At 32.5% G+C, this 18,482-nt stretch overlaps 1 protein-coding gene across 10 annotated transcripts in view; it reads right to left on the bottom strand.

Moving 5' to 3' along the window:
- Nucleotides 1-10,295: 10,295 nt before the first annotated feature.
- The window catches only part of LOC127702198 (nuclear receptor coactivator 5-like), a 196,623-nt gene continuing 188,436 nt past the window's right edge, over nucleotides 10,296-18,482 (bottom strand). For 8 of the 10 annotated variants that reach the window (XM_052206297.1, XM_052206296.1, XM_052206295.1 and 5 more), the window contains one exon: nucleotides 10,296-16,968. The gene's annotated coding sequence lies outside the window, so the exon portion shown is untranslated. The remainder of the gene's footprint in view (nucleotides 16,969-18,482) is intronic. The other 2 variants (XM_052206291.1, XM_052206290.1) reach the window with 2 other exon arrangements.

Below are 18,482 nucleotides of genomic sequence, written 5' to 3' on the forward strand. Positions count from 1 at the left end.
TTCAGATTTATTGAATTAATTGATAGAGGACTCACTGGAAACTCTTCACAATAATTTATGACAAAAGGGACGATTTTTTGTATCCTATTTTTAGTCCCCTACTGACGAAGTTGAAGGGGACTTTAGGTTTACACTCCGTCTGTCTGTCTGTCTGTCCATCTGTCAGTCTGGCAAATCAGTTTTCCACACTTTTTTTCTTCGTGTTTGAAGATATTGATTTGATAATTGGTATATAGTTTTATCATGACATGTTACAGACCAAGTTCGAATTTTGTTCTGGTCTGATGATTTTATGCAGAGTTATGGTCCTTGGACTTAGAAAATTCACTTAAATAATCAGTTTTCCACACTTTTTTTCGTCATGCATGAAGATATTGATTTGATATTTGTAATATAGTTTACACCATGACAAGTTATAGATCAAGTTAGCATTTTGTTCCAGTACAATTAATTTTTAACCGGTAGGGGACTATGTATATACTCTCAGAATGCTTGTTAATTTTCCTTTTTTGGACAGTGACGTTCCTTTAGCACCATCTTACTGTGTTTATACATGTATATCTCAACTTGTATTCGCTATGTCTGTGTCTGTAGTGACGTTTTATTTTTCAGTGAAGTAATCTATCATGTATTACTTATTGGTAAACGATTAAGTCAAAGATTTCCTTACCAAGAAATTACTTAAAACCTTATTAAATTCTTTCATTGGTACAAAGATTTATTTTGGAACTTTGGGTGTACCTGTAGAAAACTTATTACAAAAGGGATAGCACATCCCATTTTTAATGGTGATGTTGTTTACCCAGCCTGTAAATTTAGATACGATCGGGGTAAACTTATTGATCCTTGATCCTAAAAAAAACTTATCCTAAAAGGTGACCAATTCGACACAGTTTTTAGACCTTTGAATATTGATTTTATTGGTATAAATATTGATTTTGTTTTCAAAGAAACCAAACTAAATATTATTGCTAAACACAAATTTACAATTAAAATCTGTCGATAGCTCTATGTTTTAACATTGTACAAGGTCATGTTTTCTGAATGTTAATGAAGTCTTTACACTAAATCCATTGAAAGTTTTATGTGTAATGAGTGAAATTTTATTCCCAGTTACAGGATTTTTTTACTAGTTGTTATTGGCTTTGGACTAGCTTTCACTAAATGTGCATACTGTCAGATCTGTACTTTGGGTCTTTTGTGTTTTTGTGCTTTGTATTGATCTGATAAGTTGTGCTGTTACACCACTGACTCAGGTTAGGGGAGGGTTGGCATGGCCACAAATATGTTTAACCCTGCTACATTCTCTATGTTCCTGTCCTAAGTCAGGAGCTTGTATATCAGTGGTTGTTGTTTGTAACTGTTAACCATATTTGTTTTTTTTTATTGTTTTTTTATTGTTTTTTTTATTAATTATGCCATTAGTTTTCTCATTTGAATTGTTTTACATTTGTCATATCTGGGCCTTTTATAGCCTGATATGCAGTGCGGGTTTTGCTAATTTTTATACGACCGCAAAAAAATTTTGTGGTCGTATATTGGTATGACGTTGGCGTCGTCGTCCGAATACACAATGGTTTTCGCACTCTAACTTTAGTTTAAGTGAATGGATCTCTATGAAATTTTACCATAAGGTTCAATACCACAATAGGAAGGTGGGGATTGATTTTGGGGGTTATGGTACCAACAGTTAAATAATTAGGGGCCAAAAAGGGGCCGAAAATAAGCATTTTTGTAACTTCCAGACATAACTTGTGTGTTATTGTATGGATCTCTTTGACATTGTACTACAAGATTCCATATCACAAAGGGTCGATGATGGGATTGATTTTGGGGTTAATTTCCTCGAAATTTTAGGAATAAGGGGCCAAAAGGGGGCAAAAAACAAGCATTTTTCTAGTTTCATGACAATAACTTGTGTGTAAGTGTATGGATCTTTCTGAAATTTTACTACAAGGTTCCATTTCGCTAAGGGAAAGCTGGAATTGAGTTTTGTGGTAATTGCCCAAAACGTTTAGTAATAAGGGGCCTAAAAAGGGGTGAAAAATAAGCATTTTTTAGTTTCTAGACAATAACTTGTGTTCAAGTGTATGGATCTCTCTAAAATTGTATTACAAGGTACCATACCACAAAGGCAAGGCTGTTGTTGAGCTTGGTTTGGGGGGGAAGGGGGGGTGATGAATCATAGGGGGGGGGGGTCAAAAAAGGGGTAATCATTTTTTTTCGTTTAAGGAATAAGGGGAAAAAAGGTTAAAAAACTAGGGTTTCCATTTTAATAGACAAATAATTGAGTAAAGAACATTATTTAAAAGCAGTGTAAGGTTGGTAATTCAAACTCATTTAAATATCTCACCTGCACTATGTTTGAATTATGTAAATTGGAAATTTGCCCATTATTTTAGTATAATAAACTTCATTATAAATTTGCCAATATAAAATTTTGCTGATGAAGGTTTTTTGTTTACCTTTAGTCTGACTATGATGTCATTTTCTATTTTAATAGCCTTATGATGTAGTTAAATTTTTATTTTTAATACTTTTATGATGTATTTTAATGCGCTTTTATGGTTGCAAATTTATTGTTTTAATATAATAAACTCCATTGGAAATTTACCAATAGTTTGTTTATTTTTAGCTATGACTATGATGTCATTTTCTATTTAATTTTAAGGTTACAAATTAATTTCAGTTTTAAATATTATTGTAAAATGTTTGCCCAAAACATTTATTAATAAGTGGCCAAAAAAGGGGGCAAAAATAAGCATTTTTTTAGTTTCCAGACATTAACTTGTGTTCAAGTGTATGGATTTCTCTGAAATTGTACTTAAAGGTACCATACCACAAAGGGAAGTGGGTCAAAAAATTTTTGGGGGGGGGATTTTTTTTCCTTTTTTTTTTCTTTTAAATTTTCCATTTTAAGTTGGTTAATTCTGATCACAAAGAGAAAGTTGGAATTGAGTTTGGGGGATAATTGCTCAAATGTTTAGGAATAAGGGGCTAAAAAAGGGGTTAAAAATAAGCATTTTTTTTTAGTTTCCAACAATTAATTGTGTTTAAGTAATTGGATCTCTGTGAAATTGTACTGCAAGGTACCATACCACAAACTGAAGGCTGGGATTGAGTTTGGGGGGGCGTGATGTGTGAAAATTTTCCACTTAAAGTTGGTTAATTATTTCTGATTTAGATATAAAAGCAAATAATAATGATGTGGTTTGATTTTATCAAAAACTTAAATTGAAGTTATGTATATTGTAAATTTAGGTTACATTGGAATTTAAGAATTGGCTTTGGGGTAGGGTTATGGCTCAAACCTTTAAATAATAAGGGAAAAAAAGGTGAAAAAACAAGGGTTTCCAGGTTAATAGACAAATAAGTACAAAACATTATTTAAAAGCAGTGTAAGGTTGGTAATTCAAACTCATTTAAATATCTCACTTACGCTGCTTTTAAATTATGTAAATTGGAAATTTGCCAATAACTTTATTGTTAATAAATGCATTGGAAATTTGCCAACAATTTTAGTATAATAAACTTCATTGGAAATTTGCCAATATAAAATTTTGCTGATGAAGGTTTTTTGTTTACCTTTAGCCTTGACTATGAAGTCATTTTCTATTTTTATAGCCTTATGATGTAGTTGAATTATTTAATACTTTTATGATGTGTTTAAATGGGGTTTTATGGTTGCAAATTTATTGTTTTAGTTTAATAAACTCCATTTAAAATTTGGTAATAAAAAAAATTTTTGTTTATTTTTAGCTATGATTATGATGTCATTTTCTATTTTACTTTTATGGTTGCAAAGAAATTTTTATTTTTAGATATTACTGTTAAATGATGCTGATTAAGGTTTTTGCTATGTTTAGCCATGACTATGATGTCATTTTCTATTTTAATATCTGTCATGATGTATTTAAATGGGCTTTTATGGTTACAAAGGAATTTTATTTTTAGATATTACTGTAAAATGTTGCTGATTAAGGATTTTGTTTATTTTTAGCCATGACTATGATGTCATTTTCTATTTTAATACCTTTATTATGTAATTTCCATTTTTACTATTTTAGATATTACTGTTAAATGATGCTGATTGAGGGTTTGAATGCTGGGATTGATTTTGGGGGTAATTGCCTCCAAATTTTAGGAATTAGGGGGCAAAAAACAAGCATTTTTCTATTTTCATGACAATAACTTGTGTGTAAGTGTATGGATATTTATGAAATTGTACTACAAGGTTCCATATCACAAAGGGAAAGCTGGAATTGAGTTTGGGGGTACTTGCCCAAAACGTTTAGGAATAAGGGGCCAAAAATAAGCATTTTTCTAGTTTCCAGACAATAACTTGTGTTCAAGTGTATGGATCTCTCTGAAATTGTACTGCAAGGTACCATACCACAAAGGGAAGGCTGGGATTGTTTTTGGGGGTAATTGTCTCAAAATGTTAGGAATTAGGGGCCATAAAGGGGCAAAAAAACAAGCATTTTTCTAGTTTCATGACAATAACTTGTGTGTAAGTGTATGGATCTTTATGACATTGTACTGCAAGGTTCCATATCACAAAGGGAAAGCTTGGTTTGAGTTTGGGGGTAATTGCCCTAAACTTTTAGGAATTTGGGGCCAAAAAGGTGCAAAAAACCCAAGCATTTTTCTAGTTTCCAGACAATAATTTGTGTTCAAGTGTATGGATCTCTCTGAAATTGTACTGCAAGGTACCATACCACAAAGGGAAGGCTGGGATTGAGTTTGGGGGTGATGAATCATAAGGGGGTTTCAAAAAATTTGGGGGGGGGGGGATTTTTTTTTCCTTTTTTTTCTTTAAAATTTTCCATTTTAAATTGGTTATTTCTGATTTATATATAAAAGCAAATAATAATGATATGGTTTGAATAGGTAAATTAAAAAAATTTAAGTTCTTAGACTACTTTCATTCTGTGTGAGAAACCTATGCTGTGTCAAATATTTAATTACAATCCAAATTCAGTGCTGTATCAAGCTTGAATGTTGTGTCCATACTTGCCCCAACTGTTCAGGGTTCGACCTCTGCGGTCGTATCAAGCTGCGCCCCAGCGGAGCATTTTATTGAAGGCTGTACGGTGAAATATAGTTACTAACCTACTTCATATGGTCTTAAAACTTTTGTTGTTTCCATAAGAACAAATTATATCACCACACAAGTTTAGGCTATTGCATTAAAATTTTGAAGGTTTGTGTTTATTTTACAAATATATATATGTACAATGTCACCTTAATTGCATAAGCATTCTTTCACTTTTTTTTTAGGTTACAGGGCGTCATAGAAGACTAAAAGGTTATAATGACTCCATTGTCAATAACATTGATTTTGTGTTTTAACAAATTAAAACCCAACTAAATATGTATTGGTATACAGTGAACATTTTTGGTCTATATCCTGTCGAAACATTTATTCTGGCATTGCACCAGGCGGTGCTTTTCTTAGACTGTTTTATGACATCTTTACACCAAATCCATTGGTTGTGTACAGATTGATATTTTAGTCTGGAAGAACATGGTGTATCTATTAGTTGGAATTGATTTTGAGTAACTGTGAGTACCCTGATATTGGTACCTTGTGTTTATAGAAATAAGAAGATGTGGTATGAGTGCCAATGAGACAACACTCCATCCAAGTCACAATGTGTAAAAGTTGACAATTACCGGTATAGATCAAAGTACGGCCTTCAACACGGAGCCTAGGCTCACACAGAACAGCAAGCTATAAAGGGCTCCCAAATGACTGTAAAACAATTCAAACAGGAAAACCAATGGTCTAATAAATATAAATAAAATGTTCCGCTGGGCACAGCTTGATACGACCGCAGAGGTCGAACCCTGAACAGTTGGGGCAAGTATGGACACAACATTCAAGTTTGATACAGCTCTGAATTTGGATTGTGATTAAATATTTGACACAGCACAGGTTTCTGACACAGAATGAATGTGGTCTAAGAACTTAAATTTTTTTAATTTACCTAATATTGTCCAATATCCAAAATCTAAATACATGGTTAGATTCAGCATATCAAAGAATCCAAAGAATTCAATTTTTGATGAAATCAAACAAAGTTTAATTTTGGACCCTTTTGACCTCAATGTGGACCAATTTGATAACGGGGCCCAAAAATCAAAATACATGGTTAGATTCAGCATATCAAAGAACCCCATATATTCATTTTTTGTTGAAATCAAACAAAGTTAAATTTTGGACCCCAATTTGGACCAACTTGAAAACTGGGCCCAAAATAAAAAATCTATATACATGTTTAGATTCAGCATATCAAAGAACCCCATATATTCAATTTTTGTTAAAATCAAACTAAGTTTAATTTTGGACCCTTTGGACCTTAATGTAGACCAATTTGAAAACTGGACCCAAAATTAAAAATCTAAATACACGGTTAGATTTGGCATATCAAAGAACCCCAATAATTCAATTTTTGATGAAATAAAACAGTTTATTTTTGGACCCTTTTGACCTCAATATGAACCAATTTGATAGCGGGGCCCACAAATAAAAAATCTAAATACATGGTTAGATTCAGCATATCAAAGAACCCCATATATTCAATTTTTGTTGAAATCAAACAAAGTTAAATTTTGGACCCCAATTTGGACCAACTTAAAAACTGGGCCCGAAATAAAAAAATCTAAATACATGTTTAGATTCAGCATATCAAAGAACCCCATATATTCAATTTTTGTTAAAATCAAACTAAGTTTAATTTTGGACCCTTTGGACCTTAATGTAGACCAATTTAAAAAACGGGACCCAAAATAAAAAATGTAAATACACAGTTAGATTTGGCATATCAAAGAACCCCAATAATTCAATTTTTGATGAAATAAAACAAAGTTTAATTTTGGACCCTTTTGACCTCAATATGAACCAATTTGATAGCGGGGCCCACAAATAAAAATCTAAATACATGGTTAGATTCAGCATATCAAAGAACCCCATATATTCAATTTTTGTTGAAATCAAACAAAGTTAAATTTTGGACCCCAATTTGGACCAACTTGAAAACTGGGCCCAAAATAAAAAATCTAATTACATGTTTAGATTCAGCATATCAAAGAACCCCATATATTCAATTTTTGTTAAAATCAAACTAAGTTTAATTTTGGACCCTTTGGACCTTAATGTATACCAATTTGAAAACTGGACCCAAAATTAAAATTCTAAATACACGGTTAGATTTGGCATATCAAAGAACCCCAATAATTCAATTTTTGATGAAATAAAACAAAGTTTATTTTTGGACCCTTTTGACCTCAATATGAACCAATTTGATAGTGGGGCCCACAAATAAAAAATCTAAATACATGGTTAGATTCAGCATATCAAAGAACCCCATATATTCAATTTTGTTGAAATCAAACAAAGTTTAATTTTGGACCCCAATTTGGACCAACTTAAAAACTGGGCCCGAAATAAAAAAATCTAAATACATGTTTAGATTCAGCATATCAAAGAACCCCATATATTCAATTTTTGTTAAAATCAAACTAAGTTTAATTTTGGACCCTTTGGACCTTAATGTAGACCAATTTAAAAAACGGGACCCAAAATAAAAAATGTAAATACACAGTTAGATTTGGCATATCAAAGAACCCCAATAATTCAATTTTTGATAAAATAAAACAAAGTTTAATTTTGGACCCTTTTGACCTCAATATGAACCAATTTGATAGCGGGGCCCACAAATAAAAAATCTAAATACATGGTTAGATTCAGCATATCAAAGAACCCCATATATTCAATTTTTGTTGAAATCAAACAAAGTTAAATTTTGGACCCCAATTTGGACCAACTTGAAAACTGGGCCCATAATCAAAAATCTAAATACATGTTTAGATTCAGCATATCAAAGAACCCCATATATTCAATTTTTGTTAAAATCAAACTAAGTTTAATTTTGGACCCTTTGGACCTTAATGTAGACCAATTTGAAAACTGGACCCAAAATTAAAAATCTAAATACACGGTTAGATTTGGCATATCAAAGAACCCCAATAATTCAATTTTTGATGAAATAAAACAAAGTTTATTTTTGGACCCTTTTGACCTCAATATGAACCAATTTGATAGCGGGGCCCACAAATAAAAAATCTAAATACATGGTTAGATTCAGCATATCAAAGAACCCCATATATTCAATTTTTGTTGAAATCAAACAAAGTTTAATTTTGGACCCCAAATTTGGACCAACTTGAAAACTGGGCCCGAAATAAAAAAATCTAAATACATGTTTAGATTCAGCATATCAAAGAACCCCATATATTCAATTTTTGTTAAAATCAAACTAAGTTTAATTTTGGACCCTTTGGACCTTAATGTAGACCAATTTGAAAACTGGACCCAAAATTAAAAATCTAAATACACGGTCAGATTTGGCATAACAAATAAAAAATAAATAAATGTGGTCAAAGATTTTATAAATCTAATGCGCCATACTGTGCAATTAAAGATTACTTCTTGAAATTTTTCAATATTTGAAATTTGAAAAAAAAATAATATTTGAAGAATAATTCTTTTTAATTTCTGAAATCTGAAATGAGAAAAAATTGACCCCCCACAATTTCTTTTTATGGATTTTTTTGTAAAAAAAAAAAAAGATGCAACATTTGCAGATATTTTTACTGGTCTTCCTTTATAATTTAATTTTGGATGTAACACGTCTTCTGATTGGCTGAAAGTGTTTTGTCTATCAGCTCATAGACATAATTTTGTCATGTGACCGCGACGTCATCAACGTTTTTATCATGATTTACTCCTTTTTAGAATTAAATTATAAGAAATGACTTTAATATTTTTTCTGTCTATTCGAAATAACATAAAAATTGTGGTGCACACTTTTAAATAACCCGCTACCCGGGTTATTCAGTGTGCACCATATTTTTTATGTTATTTCTTCATAGACAGAAAAAATATTAGTCATTCCTTAAATAAATATGCATTTCTTGAAACATAATTTAAAAGCAGTGTAAGGGAAGTAATCAAAACGTTGTATGTGGATTACCTCCCTTACACTGTTTTAAATTGTCTTAATTGTTCATTAACCATTACTTTATACATAATTTAAAAGCAGTGTAAGGGAGGTAATTCAAATGATGTATTTGATTTATCTCCCTTACACTGCTTTAAATTATGTTTTGTACTCAAGTATTTGTCCATATAAAAATGCTTGTTTTTTGCCCCTTTTTTGGCCCCTAATTCCTAATATTTTGAGGCAATTCCCCCAAAATCAATCCCAGCATTCCCTTTGTGATATGGAACCTTGTACAATGTCAGAGATATCCATACACTAACACACAAGTTATGTCTGGAAGTTACAAAAATGCTTATTTTTTGCCCCTAATTCCTTAACTGTTGGTACCATAACCCCCAAAATCAATCCCTACCTTCCTTTTGTGGTATTGAACCTTATGGTAAAATTTCATAGAGATCCATTCACTTAAACTAAAGTTAGAGTGCGAAAACCACTGTGTCTTCGGACGACGATGACGACGACGCCATACCAATATACGATCGCAAAATTTTTTTGCGGTCGTATAAAAACAAGAAACACTTATGAACAACATCAACAAACAACAACCACTGAACAACAGGTTCCTGACTTAGGACAGGTGCAAACAAATACAGCGGGTTAATGTTCTTTTTGTTAGTTTTTTTGTGTGTGATTTGTTTCAACTTATTTTTTATATAGTTTGTTCTTTTGCTGTGCTGTTACACCACTTTCCCCTGTCAGGGTGAGGGTTGAGGGTTCTCAAAGATCTTAACCTGCCACATTCTTTATGTGTCTGTCACAAATCAGGAGCATATAACTGGTTGTTGTCTGTCATATTTGTTTTTTGTTCAGCATAAACCAATCCATTGGTGTTTCTCTTGAATTGTTTTACGTTTTGACATGGCAGGGCCTGTTGTAGTTTACTCTACAGTATGGGTTTTGTTCATTGTTGAAGGTCATAAAGTGACCTACATTTGTTTGTATCCTCGTCCTTTGGTCTCTGATAGATAGTTTTCTCATTGGAAACATACCACATCTCCTTATTGATTTGTCGTGTTTGTTTTAGAGCTTGACATCCTATACAGACACATCATTTGTTGTAGGCCATATGCTGACCTTTTCTTGTCCTTTTGTTTTCTGCCTATTTGACTTTTACCCTATATCTATTTTCATTTATATTGTGAACACATAATTCATATCTTTTTCTCCAAATGTGCTGAATATTACAGACAATAAGCAAAATCTGAAAACAACTAAGGAACCAAGATATAATATAGTTAACTGATAAAGTCACATCAGTTAACATTTAATAAAAGTATAAATTATAAGAACATGACAAGGAACAATTTTCTATTGTACAATTCCTCAAAATGGGAAATCCATGAATTTCACAATGTTGCTGAATCCAAAAAGTTAAAATCTTCATTTTTAAATTACAAGTTTTTTTTTCACAAAGATGACAACAGGAAACTTTATTACTGTTAGACATAGTTGTGCAAATTTAAAATGTTTGCTTAAAAAAATGCAAAAATTTGCTACTTTATGTCAATGGTTCAAGATAAATAAAGGTTGCATTCAACATACTTATTTTAAAAGTTGTCCAAATTCAAAAACAATGTTTAACTCATGGGTTTTCCAGACAGCAATAAATACTGTTGTACAAACTTACTTTCCTATTAGTACAAACTGTATACATATGTAGCAATTTGAAACAATAAATCACTGAAAAGGCACTGTTCTGTAATTATATGCAGTAACAAAATCCTGTAAAAATCATCAACATTTTGAGGTCATTTAGATTTTCAACTGGACCTTCAGGGGTAGAAAAAAAAACCCAATGCATTCAATGGGCAAAGTTCTTTCTTAGCTCTCCCTCATGAAAGTGTACTTGCTCATTCCATTGAATACTTATAACCTAACAAATTCAATTGGCAAAATAATTCTGTGTTTTTGGTTGATCTAGAATAAAATCATCTTGTCACTAGCTAGCAAAAGCATACTATTCAGACCTTTCGATCATAAAACTTGACTCAGTACTTGTAGAACACAATTTGTGCTTGAAACACCAAATGCAGTATTTTGATTGGTTGATTTCTGAGTCTTGAGTACCAAAATCGATTGCTGTACTCAAAATGTTTATGACTGCATCCAATGATCTTTAAGATCTTATGTATATCATAAAAAATTTAAAGTTTTAGCTTTTCCATTCAAGTATGAAAGTTAAATTTGCCTAAATAAAATTTCTATGAGAACACTTATTTTAATGTACTATAAGCATGATAATTTGATGATGCAGGTTAAAGTAACCAAAAATATTGCTCATGAACAGCAGTACCAATAAACATAGGTTTTTACTTGCAAATGGGGTAGGATGAATATTACATTATGTATTTATTAGATATTGCACCTGAAATTATGTAAAGAAAAGAAAAAAACTAATACCTATTAAATCAGAAGACATAGTGATTGATAAAAATTGAATGTATTTCCTATATTTGAAATCTATCATCTTCACACATTTTTAAGCAATCAAGATCATATTAATACCTATCATAGTTATTGTTGTGATCGAACAGTGATCATATTAATACCTATCATGGTTAATGATATGATCGAACATCAATCACGATCATATTAATACCTATCATGGTTAATGATATGATGGAACACCAATCATGATCATATTTATACCTATCATGGTTAATGCTATGATCAAAAGCTTTTACATATTTTACAAAAACTGCTGAAAAAAGCTTTTGATATATGCAAACTAGAGGCTCAAAAGAGCCTGTGTCGCTCATCTTGGTCTATGTGCATATTAAACAAAGGACACAGATGGATTCATGACAAAATTGTGTTTTGGTGATGGTGATGTGTTTGTAGATCTTACTTTACTGAACATTCTTGCTGCTTACAATTATCTCTATCTATAATGAACTTGGCCCAGTAGTTACAGTGGAAAATATTTTGTAAAAATTTACAAAAATTTACAAAATTTATGAAAATTGTAAAATATTGACTATAAAGGGCAATAACTCCTTAAGGGGTCAATTGACAATTTTGGTCATGTTGATTTATTTGTAGATCTTACTTTGCTGTACATTATTGCTGTTTACAGTTTATCTCTATCTATAATAATATTCAAGATAAGCTGCAAAATTTTCTTAAAATTACCAATTCAGGGGCAGCAACCCAACAACGTGTTGCCTGATTGGTCTGAAAAATTCAGGGCAGATAGATCTTGACCTAATGAACAATTTTATCCTGTCAGATTTGCTCTTAATGCTTTGGTTTCAGAGATATGAGCCAAAAACTGCATTTTGCCCTATGTACTATTTTTTAGCCATATCGGCCATCTTGGTTCGCGGGCGGGGTCATCGGACACATTTTTTAAACAAGATACCCTAATGATGATTGTGAACAAGTTTGGTTAAATTTGTCTTAGTAGTTTCAGAGGAGAAGATTTTTGTAAAAGATTACAAAAATTTACGAAAAATGGTTAAAAATTGAATATAAAGGGCAATAACTCCTTAAGGGATCAACTGACCATTTTGGTCAAGTTGACTTATTTGTAGATCTTACTTTGCTGTACATTATTGCTGTTTACAGTTTATCTCTATCTATAACAATATTCAAGATAATAACCAAAAACGGCAAAATTTCCTTAAAATTACCAATTCAGGGGCAGCAACCCAACAACGGGTTGTCAGATTCATCTGCAAATTTCAGGGCAGATAGATCTTGACCTGATAAACAATTTTACCCCATGTCAGATTTGCTCTAAAAATGCTTTGGTTTCAGAGATATAAGCCAAAATCTACATTTTACCCCCATGTTCTATTTTTAGCCATGGCGGCCATCTTGGTTGGTTGGCCGGGTCACCTGACACATTTTTTAAACTAGATACCCCAATGATGATTGTGGCCAAGTTTGGTTAAATTTGGCCCGGTAGTTTCAGAGGAGAAGATTTTTGTAAAAGTTTACGGACGACGGACGCCAAGTGAAGAGAAAAGCTCACTTGGCCCTTTGGGCCAGGTGACCTAAAAATTGCATTTTGAGTACTTGTATTGAGTACAAATTTCCACAAAACAGGTTTATATAAAATGAAAAAATGTTTAAGTCATTATGGTCATGTAAGTCATTGTAGGAAAAATGAAAATCAGCAACAACAAAAAATACATTATTTTCATTAGACTGTAACTTGTGCAAAAATGGGATTGGTAAAAGTAAGCTTTGGCTACCAAATGATGTGTGTGAAAAAAGTGACACAAATATTACAGTATACCATATGTATGTCTATCTTGGCACAGAGGTATAATAAAATGCTTCGCTGGGCGCAGCTTGATACGACCGCAGAGGTCGAACCCTGAACAGTTGGGGCAAGTATGGACACAACATTCAAGCTTGATACAACTCTGAATTTGGATTGTGATTAAATATTTGACACAGCATAGGTTTCTGACACAGAAAGAATGTGGTCTAAGAACTTCAATTTTTTTAATTTACCTATTATGGTCCAATGTCCAAAATCAAAATACATGGTTAGATTCAGCATATCAAAGAACCCCATATATTCAATTTTTGTTGAAATCAAACAAAGTTTAATTTTGGACCCCAACTTGGACAAACTTGAAAACTGGTCCCATAATCAAAAATCTAAACACATGTTTAGATTCAGCATATCAAAGTACCCCAAGAATTCAATTTTTGTTAAAATCAAACTAAGTTTAATTTTGGACCCTTTGGACCTTAATGTAGACCAATTTAAAAAACGGGACCCAAAATTAAAAATCTAAACACACGGTTAGATTTGGCATATCAAAGAACCCCAGTAATTCAATTTTTGATGAAATCAAACAAAGTTTAATTTTGGACCCTTTTGACCTCAATATGAACCAATTTGATAGCAGGCCCACAAAATAAAAAATCTAAGTACATGGTAAGATTCAGCATATCAAAGAACCCCATATATTCAATTTTTGTTGAAATCAAACAAAGTTTAATTTTGGACCCCAATTTGGACCAACTTGAAAACTGGGCCAAAAATCTAAAATCTAAATACATGTTTAGATTCAGCATATCAAAGAACCCCATATATTCAATTTTTGTTGAAATCAAACAAAGTTTAATTTTGGACCCCAACTTGGACAAACTTGAAAACTGGTTCCATAATCAAAAATCTAAACACATGTTTAGATTCAGCATATCAAAGAACCCCAAAAATTCAATTTTTCTTAAAATCAAACTAAGTTTAATTTTGGACCCTTTGGACCTAAATGTAGACCAATTTTAAAAACGGGACCCAAAATTAAAAATCTAAATACACGGTTAGATTTGGCATATCAAAGAACCACAATAATTAAATTTTTGATGAAATCAAACAAAGTTTAATTTTGGACCCTTTTGACCTCAATATGAACCAATTTGATAGCGGGCCCACAAATAAAAAATCTAAATACATGGTAAGATTCAGCATATCAAAGAACCCCATATATTCAATTTTTGATGAAATCAAACAAAGTTTAATTTTGGACCCCAATTTGGACCAACTTGAAAACTGGGCCAAAAATCTAAAATCTAAATACATGTTTAGATTCAGCATATCAAAGAACCCCATATATTCAATTTTTGTTGAAATCAAACAAAGTTTAATTTTGGACCCCAACTTGGACCAACTTGAAAACTGGGCCCATAATCAAAAATCTAAACACATGTTTAGATTCAGCATATCAAAGAACCCCAAGAATTCAATTTTTGTTAAAATCAAACTAAGTTTAATTTTGGACCCTTTTGACCTTAATGTAGACCAATTTGAAAACGGAACCAAAAATTAAGAATCTAAATACACGGTTAGATTCGGCATATCAAAGAACCCCAATAATTCAATTTTTGATGAAATCAAACAAAGTTAAATTTTGGACCCTTTAGACCTCAATTTGGACCAATTTAAAAACGGGGCCCAAAATCCAAAAACTTAATACACGGTTAGATTCAGCATATTAAAGAACCCCAAGAATTCAAGAATAAAACCCCATTGAAATTGATCAAGAAATAAGCAATTTATACGAAGTATCTTCTTTTGCACAATACTGTGCAATTGAATATTTCTTGCTATTGTGCAATACTGTACAATTGACAATTTCTTGCTATTGCGCAATATTGTGCTATTGGATATTTCTTGCTATTGCGCAATACTGTGCAATTGAAGATTTCTTGCTATTGCGCAATACTGTGCAATTGAAGATTTCTTGCAATTGTGCAATACTGTGCAATTGAAAATTTCTTGCTATTGCACAATACTTATTATATAATAATTTACACATCCTGTTTGGTGTGTATCTCCTACCATATCATTATTATTTGCTTTTAAATATTAATCGGAAATAACCAACTTAAAATGGAAAATTTTAAAAGAAAAAAAAAAGGAAAAAAAGAAAAAAAAAGAAAAAAAAAAATCCCCCCCCCCAAATTTTTTGAACCCCCTTATGATTCATCACCCCCAAACTCAATCCCAGCCTTCCCTTTGTGGTATGGTACCTTGCAGTACAATTTCAGAGAGATCCATACACTTGAACACAAGTTATTGCCTGGAAACTAGAAAAATGCTTATTTTTGGCCCCTTTTTGGCCCCCAATTCCTAAACGTTTCGGGCAATTACCCCCAAACTCAATTCCAGCTTTCCCTTTGTGATATGGAACCTTGTAGTACAATTTCAGAAATATCCAAACACTTACACACAAGTTATTGTCATGAAACTAGAAAAATGCTTGTTTTTTGCCCCTTTTTTGGCCCCTAATTCCTAAAATTTTGAGGCAACTACCCCCAAAATCAATTACAGCCTTCCCTTTGTGATATGGAACCTTGTGGTACAATGTCAGAGAGATCCATACACTTACACACAAGTTATTGTCTGGAAGTTACAAAAATGCTTATTTTTGGCCCCTTTTTGGCCCCTAATTCCTTAACTGTTGGTACCATAACCCCCAAAATCAATCCCCACCTTCCTTTCGTGGTATTGAACCTTATGGTAAAATTTCATGGAGATCCATTCACTTAAACTAAAGTTAGAGTGCGAAAACCAATGTGTCTTCGGACGACGCCGGACGACGCCAGACGACGACGACGACGACGACGACGACGACGACGACGACGACGCCAACGTCATACCAATATACGACCAAAAAATTTTCAATTTTTGCGGTCGTATAAAAACTAAATACACGGTTATATTCAGCATATTAAAGAACCCCATGAAATCAAGAATAAAACCCCATTGAAATTGGTCAAGAAATAAGCAATTTATAGGAAGTATCTTCTTTTGCACAATCCTGTGCTATTAAATATTTCTTGCTATTGCGCAATACTGTACAATTGACAATTTCTTGCTATTGCGCAATATTGTGCTATTGGATATTTCTTGCTATTGCGCAATACTGTGCAATTGAAGATTTCTTGCTATTGCGCAATACTGTGCAATTGAAGATTTCTTGCTATTGTGCAATACTGTGCAATTGAAAATTTCTTGCTATTGCACAATACTTATTATATAATAATTTACACATCCTGTTTGGTGTGTATCTCCTACCATATCATTATTATTTGATTTTAAATATAAATCAGAAATAACCAACTTAAAATGGAAAATTTTAAAAGAAACAAAAAAGGAAAAAAAGAAAAAAAAGGAAAAAAAAATAAATCCCCCCCCCCAAAATTTTTTGAACCCCCATTATGATTCATCACCCCCAAACTCAATCCCAGCCTTCCCTTTGTGGTATGGTACCTTGCAGTACAATTTCAGAGAGATCCATACACTTGAACACAAGTTATTGTCTGGAAACTAGAAAAAAATGTGTTTTTTGGCCCCTTTTTGGCCCCAAATTCCTAAACGTTTAGGGCAATTACCCCCAAACTCAAACCCAGCTTTCCCTTTGTGATATGGAACCTTGTAGTACAATTTCAGAAAGATCCATACACTTACACACAAGTTATTGTCATGAAACTAGAAAAATGCTTGTTTTTTGCCCCTTTTTTGGCCCCTAATTCCTAAAATTTGGAGGCAATTACCCCCAAAATCAATCCCAGCCTTCCCTTTAGTGATATGGAACCTTGTGGTACAATGTCAGAGAGATCCATACACTAACACACAAGTTATTTCTGGAAGTTACAAAAATGCTTATTTTTGGCCCCTTTTTGGCCCCTAATTCCTTTACTGTTATTACCATAACCCCCAAAATCAATCCCAACCTTCCTTTTGTGGTATTGAACCTTGTGGTAAAATTTCATAAAGATCCATTCACTTAAACTAAAGTTAGAGTGCGAAAACCAATGTGTCTTCGGACGACGCCGGACGACGCCGGACGACGACGACGACGACGACGACGACGCCGGACGACGACGACGCCAACGTCATACCAATATACGACCACAAAAATTTTTTTGCGGTCGTATAAAAAGCACAACTCAAGACCTGGTTTGCCATTTTTCAGTAACACAATAATTAAGTTAAAAATCATAAAACAAAAAAATCAAAAGCTTAGATTTTCATGCAATATATAAAAAACAAAAAAAATCATAAAATATATCTTACAATTTACATTGTAGTACCCTTTTAATATTTAGAGCATGTTCAATTAAAACTGGAAATAAATCTTCCAGTAAATTCTCACATTTTTTGCTTTTATGCTGCAATAACAGCCACCATTGTAAAAATCTATTTGGTCCTGAGCTATTACTCTTAGCTTTGAAATATGACAAACCAACTGCTTCCTAAGCGTTCATTCAATGTTGGTGAATTAGAGTAACATGGCATTACAAAATACTTTTTGATAACTTTTCTTGACTGGCTGATTTCCTGCATAATCATATAACAAGAGTGCACACACTGAAATGTCTCGCCTTCTTTATTAATCATTGATATTATGTTGATAGTCCTAAATATAAAGCTTTATTACAACTGTCACATAAACTTAACATTAACCGAAAAACTAAAAATTGATCAATGAACCATGAAAATGAGGTCAAGGTCAGATGAACCATGCCAGGCAGACATGTACAGCTAACAATTCTTCCATACAACAAATATAGTTGACCTATTGCTTATAGTTTAAGAAAAACAGACCATTACACAAAAACTTAACACTGAGCAATGAACCGTGAAAATGAGGTCAAGGTCAAATAAAACCTGTGCGACCGACATATAGATCATAAAATATTTCCATATACCAAATATAGTTGACCTATTGCATATAGTATTAGAAAAAAAGACCAAAACTCAAAAACTTAACTTAGACCACTGAACCATGAAAATGAGGTCAAGGTCAGATGACACCTGCCAGTTGGACATGTACACCTTACAGTCCTTCCATACACTGAATATACTAAACCTATTGCTTATAGTATCTGAGATATGGACTTGACCACCAAAACTTAACCTTGTTCACTGATCCATGGAATGAG

This window comes from Mytilus californianus, unplaced genomic scaffold (genome assembly GCF_021869535.1).
Source record: "Mytilus californianus isolate M0D057914Y unplaced genomic scaffold, xbMytCali1.0.p SCAF_5, whole genome shotgun sequence".
In the NCBI taxonomy this organism is placed as follows: Eukaryota; Metazoa; Mollusca; class Bivalvia; order Mytilida; family Mytilidae; genus Mytilus; species Mytilus californianus.